The 11,292-nt window shown below is 45.2% G+C and overlaps 1 long non-coding RNA gene across 1 annotated transcript; it reads left to right on the forward strand.

Annotated features, from left to right (window-relative positions):
- Positions 1-2,923: 2,923 nt before the first annotated feature.
- On the forward strand, positions 2,924-5,106 carry LOC141022270 (uncharacterized). Its single transcript, XR_012183564.1, has 2 exons — positions 2,924-3,284; positions 4,841-5,106. It is a non-coding gene; the product is annotated as an uncharacterized lncRNA (long non-coding RNA).
- Positions 5,107-11,292: the final 6,186 nt, after the last annotated feature.

Below are 11,292 nucleotides of genomic sequence, written 5' to 3' on the forward strand. Positions count from 1 at the left end.
GAAAGGTTTTCGACAAGTTCAAGGAGTTGACTAGAATGAGACTTTCTCACCCGTAGCGATGCTTAAGTCTGCCCGAATCATGTTAGCAATTGCCGCATTTTATGAGTATGAAATCTGGCAAATGGATGTGAAAACTGCATTCCTTAATAGATTTCTTAAAGAAGAGTTGTATATGATGCAACCAGAAGGTTTTGTCGATCCTAAAGGCGCAAACGAAGTGTGCAAGCTCCAGCGATCCATTTATGGACTGGTGCAAGCATCTCAGAGTTGGAATATACGCTTTGATGAGGTGATCAAATCATATTGTTTTATACAGACTTTTGGTAGAAGCCTGTATTTACAAGAAAGTGAGTGGGAGCTCCGTAGCATTTCTAATATTATATGTGGATGACATATTGTTGATTGGAAATGATATAGAATTTCTAGATAGCATAAAAGGATATTTGAATAAGAGTTTTTCAATGAAAGACCTCGGTGAAGCTGCTAATATATTGGGCATCAAGATCTATAGAGATATAGATCAAGACGCTTGATAAGATTTTTCAATGAGTACATACCTTGACAAGATTTCGAAGTAGTTCAAATGGAATAGTTAAAGAAGGAGTTCTTGCCTGTGTTGCAAGGTGTGAAGTTGAGTAAGACTCAAAACCCGACCACACCAGAAAATAGAAAGAGAATGGAAGTCATTTCCTATGCCTCAGTAATAGGTTCTATAAAGAACGCTATGTTGTGTACTAGACCTATTGTGTACCTTGCCATGAGTTTGGCAAGGGGGTTAGATAGTGATCCAGGAGTGGATCACTGGACAGCGGTCAAAGTTATCCTTAGTTACCTAAGAGGACTAAGGAAATATTTTCTCGGTTATGGAGGTGATAAAGAGTTCGCCATAAAGAGTTATGTTGATGCAAGCTTTTACACCAATCTAGATGACTCTGAGTCTCGATCTGGATACGTATTCAAAGTTGGAGCAATTAGCTAGACTAGCTCCATACAGAGCATTGTAGAGATAGAAATTGGCAAAATACATACGGATCTGAATGTGACAGGCCCGTTGACTAAACTTCTCTCACAAGCAAAACATGATCACACCTTAGTACTCTTTTGGTGTTAATCACATAGCGATGTGAACTAGATTATTGACTCTAGTAAACCCTTTGGGAGTTGGTCACATGGCGATGTGAACTATGGGTGTTAATCACATAAAGATGTGAACTATTGGTGTTAAATCACATGGCGATGTGAACTAGATTATTGACTCTAGTGCAAGTGGGAGGCTGAAGGAAATATGTCCTAGAGGCAATAATAAAGTTGTTATTTTATATTTCCTTATATCATGATAAATGTTTATTATTCATGCTAGAATTTTATTTATCGGAAACTTGACGCATGTGTGGATACATAGACAAAACACCGTGTCCCTAGTAAGCCTCTACTAGACTAGCTCGTTAATCAAAGATGGACAAGTTTCCTAACCATAGACATGTGTTGTCATTTGATGAATGGTATCACATCATTAGGAGAATGATGTGATGGACAAGACCCATCCGTTAGCTTAGCATATTGATCGTTCAGTTTTATTGCTATTGCTTTCTTCATGTAAAATACATATTCCTTCGGCTATGAGAATATGCAACTCCCGGATACCAGTGGAATACCTTGTGTGTTATCAAGCGTTACAACGTAACTGGGTGATTATAAAGATGCTCTATAGGTATCTTTGAAGGTGTTTGTTGGGTTGGCATAGATCGAGATTAGGATTTGTCACTCCGAGTATCTTAGAGGTATCTCTAGGCCCTCTCGGTAATACAAATCATGATAAGCCTTGCAAGCAATGTGACTAATAAGTTAGTTACGGATGATGTATTACGGAAAGAGTAACGAGACTTGCCGGTAAAGAGACTGAATTAGGTATGAAGATACCGACGATCGAATCTAGGTATGAAGATACCGACGATCGAATATCGGGCAAGTAACATACCGATGGCAAAGGGAATAACGTATGTTGTCATTACGGTACGACCGAAAAAGATCTTCGTAGAATATGTAGGAACCAATATGAGCATCCAGGTTCCGCTGTTGGTTATTAACCAGAGAGGTGTCTCGATCATGTCTACACATAGTTATCGAACCCGTAGTGTCCGCACGCTCAATGTTCGATGATGCTTTTGTATTATATGAGTTATGTGATTTGGTGACCGACTATTGTTCGGAGTCCCGGATGAGATCACGGAAATGAGGAGGAGTCTCAAAATGGTCGAGATGTAAAGATTCATATATAGGACGATGATATTCGGACACCGGAAGTGTTCTGGGGGTATCGGGTCACCGGTTGGGGTTTCGGGCATCCCCCCGTGTAACACCCCAGTGTCATGCTACAGTAATCCCCTGTTAATGGTGCAATGTCATCATGTTACTGTTGCTAATCTTCACTTGATCCAAATCACAATTCAAATCCAAATCCAATCTAAGGTCAAAATTTCATATTTGTCAGACATGAAATCTAAATTGTTCATCTTGTGGCAAATAATACATAACAAATTATGGTGGTGAACCAACATTTTTGTAAAGTGTTTAATGCCCTAAGCTAATTAAATAAGCGGTTAAAGCAAATATTTTAATGCCTTTTTAATTTATAAAAATGCTAAACTAAATCATTTAATTGCTAAACTAGTTGTGGCAGTAGCATAAATTATAATAATAATCTAGGTTCAAGTTTTGTTTATAAAGCTATTTTGTTTTAAGAGAATTAGAAACAGAAAAGGTTTTAAAAGAAAAAAACAAAAGCTAAAATTACAAGAACGAGAAAAGGCCCCTTGCCCCTGGGCTACCTGGCTCAAAGGGCCAAGGTAGCCTAGCTGGACCGACTGACCCCAATCCCTCCACGGGTCGTCTCCCTCCTCCCCTGTTCGACCAACCGGGGGATGGGGCTCCAGCTCGTCGCCGCCTGACCGCCTCGTCACCCCCGTCAGAGGGGATAAGACCACGCCCACCCCATGATGCCTCGGGCTCCCCCTCGCTTCCCTCCACTACCCCACTCGCCCTCTCGGCCTCCCTTCCTCCTCCAGATCCGCCTCCCCGAGCGCGGACGCCGCGCGCCACCGCGGCCACCGACCGCCCCGTTCTCCATCGTCATGCCTAGGAGTTGTGTCGAGCTCCGTTACATCGTCTTGGAGGAGCCGTCCGAGCTGGAGATCCCTGCGGTGCCCGACCGCATCCGTCGCCCTCGCAGCTCCGGCGCCTCCCCGACACCTCCCCGAGCTCGCCTTTGCACAACTACAGGGCCGGTGAGGCCACCTCGTCCGATTCCCTTTGAACCCCCTTTGATTCTTCCTCTGATTTAGGTCGTATTTCACTGCTAGACACCGCGTCCCCACTCGTTGCTACCTTCTGCTGTTGCCGTGGCAACCGTCCCCGTGCGCCATGCTGGCCCCCTACGCCGGCCACGCCTGCGCCGCCCGCCCCCCCGCTGTCGCCCGCCCTGGCCGGAGCCGTCCCCATACGCGTGTGCGCCCTGCTGCGCCTGACGCCGTCCGCGCCCGTTGTTGCATGGTGCGGCTGTCCCCGAGCTCGGCCATGTTGGCGTCGTGATGCGCTTGCTCGGCTGCTGATGTTGCGTCCTCGCTGCTCGCCCCTGCTGCCCTTTTCTGCTACTGCCCTGCTGCTTGCGCCGTCGCTGCTATGCTGTTGCTGTCGCTACCTGCTGCTGCCGCTGCCTACTAGCGCCCACTGCCGCTGTTGCACGCTAGCGCTCGCCGATGCTGTCCCGCGTTCGTGTTGGCTGTGGCCGTGGCCATGGCCGAGTGCCTATGTTGTAGGTGCGTGTTGTGTGTGTTCGTGTGTGTGGCCGCCTAGGCCACTACGACCTGGGCTGCCCCCCTATTGAGATTGGAAGAGGATCCTCTAACATTGTGAAGGAAAGTCACCCTGCTACAGTGTTTTCCTAGTGTAAAATGAAGAAGGAAAGTTAAGGACTGTTAGTAGATAATTAGTAGGTTGTTTACTGTTGGTATTTACTGTAAATATGAATAATTTAAAATTAATTTTATTTCACCATCAATTTGTTTGTACGTAATTATTATAAATGTACACAGTAGATCATCAATTTGCAAATTAATTGAAGTCATTTTAGCCATAATAAAATGGATAGAAAGAAGGAAAGTTAGGGTATTGTAGCTTCTCTAACTTTCCTTCTCAATGTTAGAGGATCCGGTTCCGTTGAGATTAGGAGCTAATCCCCATTAGTGCTAATCCCTCTAAATTAACTAATTTGACTGTTTTGGTCTAGATGCAGTCTATGTCATGTGGGCTTATCCTATTAAAAACAGGCTAATTAAAAGTTTGTTTCAATGACAAGCATGCCCCACTTGTACTGTTCATCGGTTGACCAGTCAATTGTTGACTGAGTGAACCCAGCCCCTGGCCCCACTGGTCATTCATAGTGGCTAGGTGTTGTTGTGCACAAAAGGTTTTCACTATTTTTATTCGAATTTGAAAGAATCTGGAAAATCATTTAAATTTCAGAAAGTTATAGAAATTAAACCGTATCTCGGATGAAAATATTTTCTACTTGAAAGTTGCTCAGAACGACGAGACGAATCTGAATGCGCGGTCCGTTTACCTGCCAGATGCCTCTAACTATCTGAACATGGAACATTCCCCCTCCGGTCATCTGTCTGACACAGGTCCGGAACCGGGAATACCTTCCCGGTTGAATTCCCCCTTCACCCATAACGTCTAGCACTGCGTTAGTTCATCTCTAATACCTCCTATTACCATGTTATGCTTTATGATGCTTTGTTTGCTGTATATTTATTGTTTCTTCCCCCTCTTCTCTCGGTAGACCCGGAGACCGATGTTTCCCCTATGATCGACTACGTCTCCGACGACCCTTCTTCTTTTACAGCAGAGCTTCCAGGAAAGCCCCCCTTTGATCATCCCGATGCCCATTCCATTCTCTCATGCATGCATTAGATTTTCCTACTGTTATTGTTTGCTCTTATTCTAATGCATAGCCTGCTTTTGTAACCCGCTTATTGTTACCTTACCTGCTTATCCTAAACTGCTTAGTATAGGTTGGTTAGGGGTCCATCAGTGACCCCACCTTGTCCTTGTTGCCCCTGCTTCATCATCGATGACTCGAGAAACGTGATCGATGACCAGAGCCCGACACCTCACATCACATCACGCCCCTTTTGTTGCTCGACTCTGCAGAGTTACCATCGAGTGCTGTCGTGGTTTTGTCACGGCAGATGTCCTAAGGAAAGGACTTAGTCGTGGAGCCATCGCGCGGGTTAACATAAAGGGGTTAAAGCGGACAAGGGACGCAGAGAGTTTATACTGGTTCGGCCCCTTGCGGTGAAGGTAAAAGCCTGATCCAGTGTTGTGGAATTGCTAGGGTTTCGATGACCAGGGAGCGAATACGCTTCGCCTGAGTCTCGAGTTGTTGTCTGTTGTCCCCAAACCGCCGCCGGGTCGTCCCCTTATATACATGGGTTGATGCCCGTTGGTTTACAGAATCCCGAGGCCGGCTCATAAACGTGTCCGGCCTGGTCTCTACTCTTTCTATCTTACAACACAAGTTTACATATCAACGCCGGTTTATGTCTACATGCCTTAAACCGGCTTTTGGGCCCTGGGCGTTCATAAAGCGTCACCGTCTTTGTCTTCTTGGGCTTCAGATATAGTGAGCCATTGTGGGGCTAACCCAGCCTCTCCCGGCCGGTTTACGCCCAGTAGTAATATCCCCAACATTAGGCCCCAGATTGATTTGAATTGTTCATGTCAATCCACAATACTTAAGAAGAATCTTCTTCAGCACCTTCACATAGTCTTGTAAACCGCCGTGACGTCACCTTCCAGGACCATGATAAACCGCCATGACGTCATCTGTTATTAAAAACAGCGTATAACCCACCTTCATTGATGGGCCTCCGACAATCGAGGCAATAGAGCTCTCACATATCCCATTTTTCGGGCTCCTCGATTCTCGCGCCTACCTTTTATCCATTCACTTTCCCCCTCGTGCTGTTGGAAATATGCCCTAGAGGCAATAATAAATAGGTTATTATTATATTTCCTTGTTCATGATAATCGTTTATTATCCATGCTAGAATTGTATTGATAGGAAACTCAGATACATGTGTGGATACATAGACAACACCATGTCCCTAGTAAGCCTCTAGTTGACTAGCTCGTTGATCAATAGATGGTTACGGTTTCCTAACCATGGACATTGGATGTCGTTGATAACGGGATCACATCATTAGGAGAATGATGTGATGGACAAGACCCAATCCTAAGCCTAGCACAAGATCGTGTAGTTCGTTTGCTCAGAGCTTTTCTAATGTCAAGTATCATTTCCTTAGACCATGAGATTGTGCAACTCCCGGATACCGTAGGAATGCTTTGGGTGTACCAAACGTCACAACGTAACTGGGTGGCTATAAAGGTGCACTACAGGTATCTCCGAAAGTGTCTGTTGGGTTGACACGAATCGAGACTGGGATTTGTCACTCCGTGTAAAAGGAGAGGTATATCTGGGCCCACTCGGTAGGACATCATCATAATGTGCACAATGTGACCAAGGAGTTGATCACGGGACGATGTGAGTGACGGAACGAGTAAAGAGACCTGCCGGTAACGAGATTGAACAAGGTATCGGGATACCGACGATCGAATCTCGAGCAAGTAACATACTAATAGACAAAGGGAATTGAATACGGGATTGATTGAATCCCCGACATCGTGGTTCATCCGATGAGATCATCGTGGAACATGTGGGAGCCAACATGGTTATCCAGATCCCGCTGTTGGTTATTGACCGGAGAACGTCTCGGTCATGTCTGCATGGTTCCCGAACCCGTAGGGTCTACACACTTAAGGTTCGATGACGCTAGGGTTATAGGGAAAGTATGTACGTGGTTACCGAATGTTGTTCGGAGTCCCGGATGAGATCCCGGACATCATGAGGAGTTCCGGAATGGTCCGGAGGTAAAGATTTATATATGGGAAGTCCTGTTTTGGTCACCGGAAAAGTTTCGGGTGATATCGGTAATGTACCGGGACCACCGGGAGGGTCCCGGGGGTACACCAAGTGGGGCCACCAGCCCCAGAAGGCTGCGTGGGCCAAGTGTGGGAGGGGACCAACCCCAGGTGGGCTGGTGCGCCCCCCCACCAAGGCCCAAGGCGCATGGGAGAGTGGGAGCCCTAGGTCCAGATGGGCCTTAAGGCCCACCCTAGTGGCGCCCCCCTCTCCTCCCCTTGGCCGCCCCCCCTAGATGGGATCTAGGGCTGGCCGCCAGCCCTTGGGGGTGGAAACCCTAGAGGGGGCGCAGCCCCTTCCCCCCTATATATAGTTGAGGTTTGGGGCTGCCCAAGACATGAGAACGTCTCTGTTTCGGCGCAGCCCTACCCCTCTCCCTCCTCCTCCTCTCCCGCGGTGCTTGGCGAAGCCCTACGGGATTGCCACGCTCCTCCATCACCACCACGCCGTCGTGCTGCTGCTGGATGGAGTCTTTCCCCAACCTCTCCCTCTCTCCTTGCTGGATCAAGGCGTGGGAGACGTCACCGGGCTGCACGTGTGTTGTACGCGGAGGCACCGTTCTTTGGTGCTCACATCGGAATCAACCGCGATCTGAATCGCTACGAGTACGACTCCCTCATCCGCGTTCTTGCAATGCTTCCGCATCGCGATCTACAAGGGTATGTAGATGCACTCCCCTTTCCCTCGTTGCTAGATTACTCCATAGATTGATCTTGGTGATGCGTAGAAAATTTTGAATTTCTGCTACGTTCCCCAACAGTGGCATCATGAGCTAGGTCTATGTGTAGTTTCTATGCACGAGTAGAACACAAAGTAGTTGTGGGCGTCGATTTGGTCAATTTACTTGCCGTTACTAGTCTTATCTTGATTCGGCGGCATCGTGGGATGAAGCGGCCCGGACCGACCTTACACGTACTCTTACGTGAGACAGGTTCCACCGACTGACATGGACTAGTTGCATAAGGTGGCTAGCGGGTGTCTGTCTCTCCCACTTTAGTCGGATCGGATTCGATGAAAAGGGTCCTTATGAAGGGTAAATAGAAATTGGCATATCACGTTGTGGTTTTACGTAGGTAAGAAACGTTCTTGCTAGAAACCTATACAAGCCACATAAAAACTTGCAACAACAATTAGAGGACGTCTAACTTGTTTTTGCCGCATGTGCTATGTGATGTGATATGGCCAGAAGATGTGATGAATGATATATGTGATGTATGAGATTGATCATATTCTTGTAATAGGAATCACGACTTTCATGTTGATGAGTATGACAACCGGCAGGAGCCATAGGAGTTGTCTTTATTTTTTTGTATGACCTGCGTGTCATTGAATAACGCCATGTAAATTACTTTACTTTATTGCTAAGCGCGTTAGCCATAGAAGTAGAAGTAATCGTTGGCGTGACAACTTCATGAAGACACAATGATGGAGATCATGATGATGGAGATCATGGTGTCATGCCGGTGACTAAGATGATCATGGTGCCCCGAAGATGGAGATCAAAGGAGCAAAATGATATTGGCCATATCATGTCACTATTTGATTACATGTGATGTTTATCATGTTATGCATCTTATTTGCTTAGAACGACGGTAGCATAAATAAGATGATCCCTCACTAAAATTTCAAGAGAAGTGTTCCCCCTAACTGTGCACCGTTGCGAAGGTTCGTTGTTTCGAAGCACCACGTGATGATCGGGTGTGATAGATTCTAACGTTCGAATACAACGGGTGTTGAGGAGCCTAGCATGTACAGACATGGCCTCGGAACACATGCGAAACACTTAGGTTGACTTGACGAGCCTAGCATGTACAGACATGGCCTCGGAACACAAGAGACCGAAAGGTCGAACATGAGTCGTATAGCAGATACGATCAACATGGAAATGTTCACCGATGATGACTAGTCCGTCTCACGTGATGATCGGACACGGCCTAGTTTAACTCGGATCATGTATCACTTAGATGACTGGAGGGATGTCTATCTGAGTGGGAGTTCATTAAATAATCAGATGAACTTCATTATCATGAACATAGTCAAAAGGTCTTTGCAAATTATGTCATACGCTTTAGTTCTACTATTTAAGATATGTTCCTAGAGAAAATTTAGTTGAAAGTTGGTAGTAGCAATTATGCGGACTGGGTCCGTAAACTGAGGATAGTCCTCATTGCTGCACAGAAGGCTTATGTCCTTAATGCACCGCTCGGTGTGCTGATCCTCAGCGTCGTCTGTAGATGTTGCGAAACATCTGACATACACGTTTTGATGACTACGTGATAGTTCAGTGCGTAATGCTAACGGTTTAGAATTGTGGCACCAAAGACGGTTTTGAAACGTCGCAGAACATATGAGATGTTCCGAAGACTGAAATTGGGATTTCAGACTAGTGCCCACGTCAAGAGGTATGAGACCTCTGACAAGTTTCTTAAGCCTGCAAACTAAGGGAGAAAAGCTCAATCGTTGAGCATGTGCTCAGATTGTCTGAGTACCACAATCGCTTGAATCGAGTGGGAGTTAATCTCCCAGATGAGATAGTGATAGTTCTCCATAGTCACTGCCACCAAGCTAGTAGAGCTTCGTGATGAACTATAACATATCAGGGATAGTTATGATGATCCTTGAGCTATTCGCGATGTTTGACACCGCGAGAGTAGAAATCAAGAAGGAGCATCAATTGTTGATGGTTAGTAAAACCACTAGTTTAAGAAGGGCAAGGGCAAAAGGGATACTTCATGAAACAACAAGTCATTTGCTGCTCTAGTGAAGAATCCCAAGGTTGAACCCAAACCCGAGACTAAGTGCTTCTGTAATGAGGGGAACAGTCACTGAAGCGGAACTACCCTAGATACTTGGTAGATGAGAAGGCAGGCAAGGTTGACAGAAGTATATTGGACATACATTATATGAACGTGTACTTTACTAGTACTCCTAGCAGCACTAGGTATTAGATACCGGTTCGGTTGCTAAGTGTTAGTAACTCAAAATAAAAGCTGCGGAATAAATGGAGACTGGATAAAGGTGAGATGACGATGTGTGTTGGAAGTGTTTCCAAGGTTGATGTGATCAAGCATCGCATGCTTCCTCTACCATCGAGATTTGGTGTTTGCGTTGAGCATGATTGGATTATGTTTATCGCAATACGGTTATTCATTTAAGGAGAATAATGGTTACTCTGTTTATTTGAATAATACCTTCAATGGTCTTGCACCTAAAATGAATCTCGATCGCAGTGATACACATGTTCGTGACAAAAGATATAAAATAGTAATGATAGTACCACATACTTGTGGCACTGCCATTTGAGTCATATTGGTATAGAACGCATGAAGAAGCTCCATGTAGATGGATTTTTGGACTCAGTCGTTTTTGAAAAGATTGAGACATGCGAACCATGTCTATTGGTATATATGCATGAAGAAACTCCATGCAGATGGATCGTTTGGATTCACTTGATTTTGAATCACTTGAGACATGCAAATCATACCACATGGGCAAGATGACTGAAAGGCCTCGTTTTCAGTAAGATGGAACAAGAGAGCAACTTATTGGAAGTAATACATTTTGATGTATGCAGTCCAATGAGTGCTGAGGCATGCAGTGGATATCGTTATGTTCTTACTTCACAGATGATTTGAGTTGATGCTGAGTGTATTTACTTGATGAAACACAAGTCTGAATTATTGAAAGGTTCAAGTAATTTCAGAGTGAAGTTGAAGATTGTCGTGACAAGAGGATAAAATGTCTGTGATATGATCATAGAGATGAGTATCTGAGTTACGAGTTTGGCACACAATTAAGACATTGTGGAAAGTGTTTCACAATTAATACCGCCTGGAACACCATAGTGTGATGGTGTGTCCGAACATCATAACTGCACCCTATTGGATATGGTGCATACCATGATGTTTCTTATCGAATTACCACTATCGTTTATGGGTTAGGCATTAGAGACAACCGCATTCACTTTAAAAGGGGCACCACGCAATTCCGTTGAGACGACACCGTTTAGAGAAACCTAAGTTGTCGTTTCTTAAAAGTTTGGGGCTGCGACACTTATGTGAAAAAGTTTCAGGCTGATAAGCTCGAACCCAAAGCGGATAAATGCATCTTCATAGAATACCCAAAACAGTTGGGTATACCTCCCATTTCAGATCTGGAAGCAAAAGTAATTGCTTCTAGAAATGAGTCCTTTCTCAAGGAAAAGTTTCTCTCGAAAGAATTGAGTGGGAGGATGGTGGAGACTTGATAAG

This window comes from Aegilops tauschii, chromosome 5 (assembly GCF_002575655.3).
Source record: "Aegilops tauschii subsp. strangulata cultivar AL8/78 chromosome 5, Aet v6.0, whole genome shotgun sequence".
NCBI lineage: Eukaryota > Viridiplantae > Streptophyta > Magnoliopsida > Poales > Poaceae > Aegilops > Aegilops tauschii.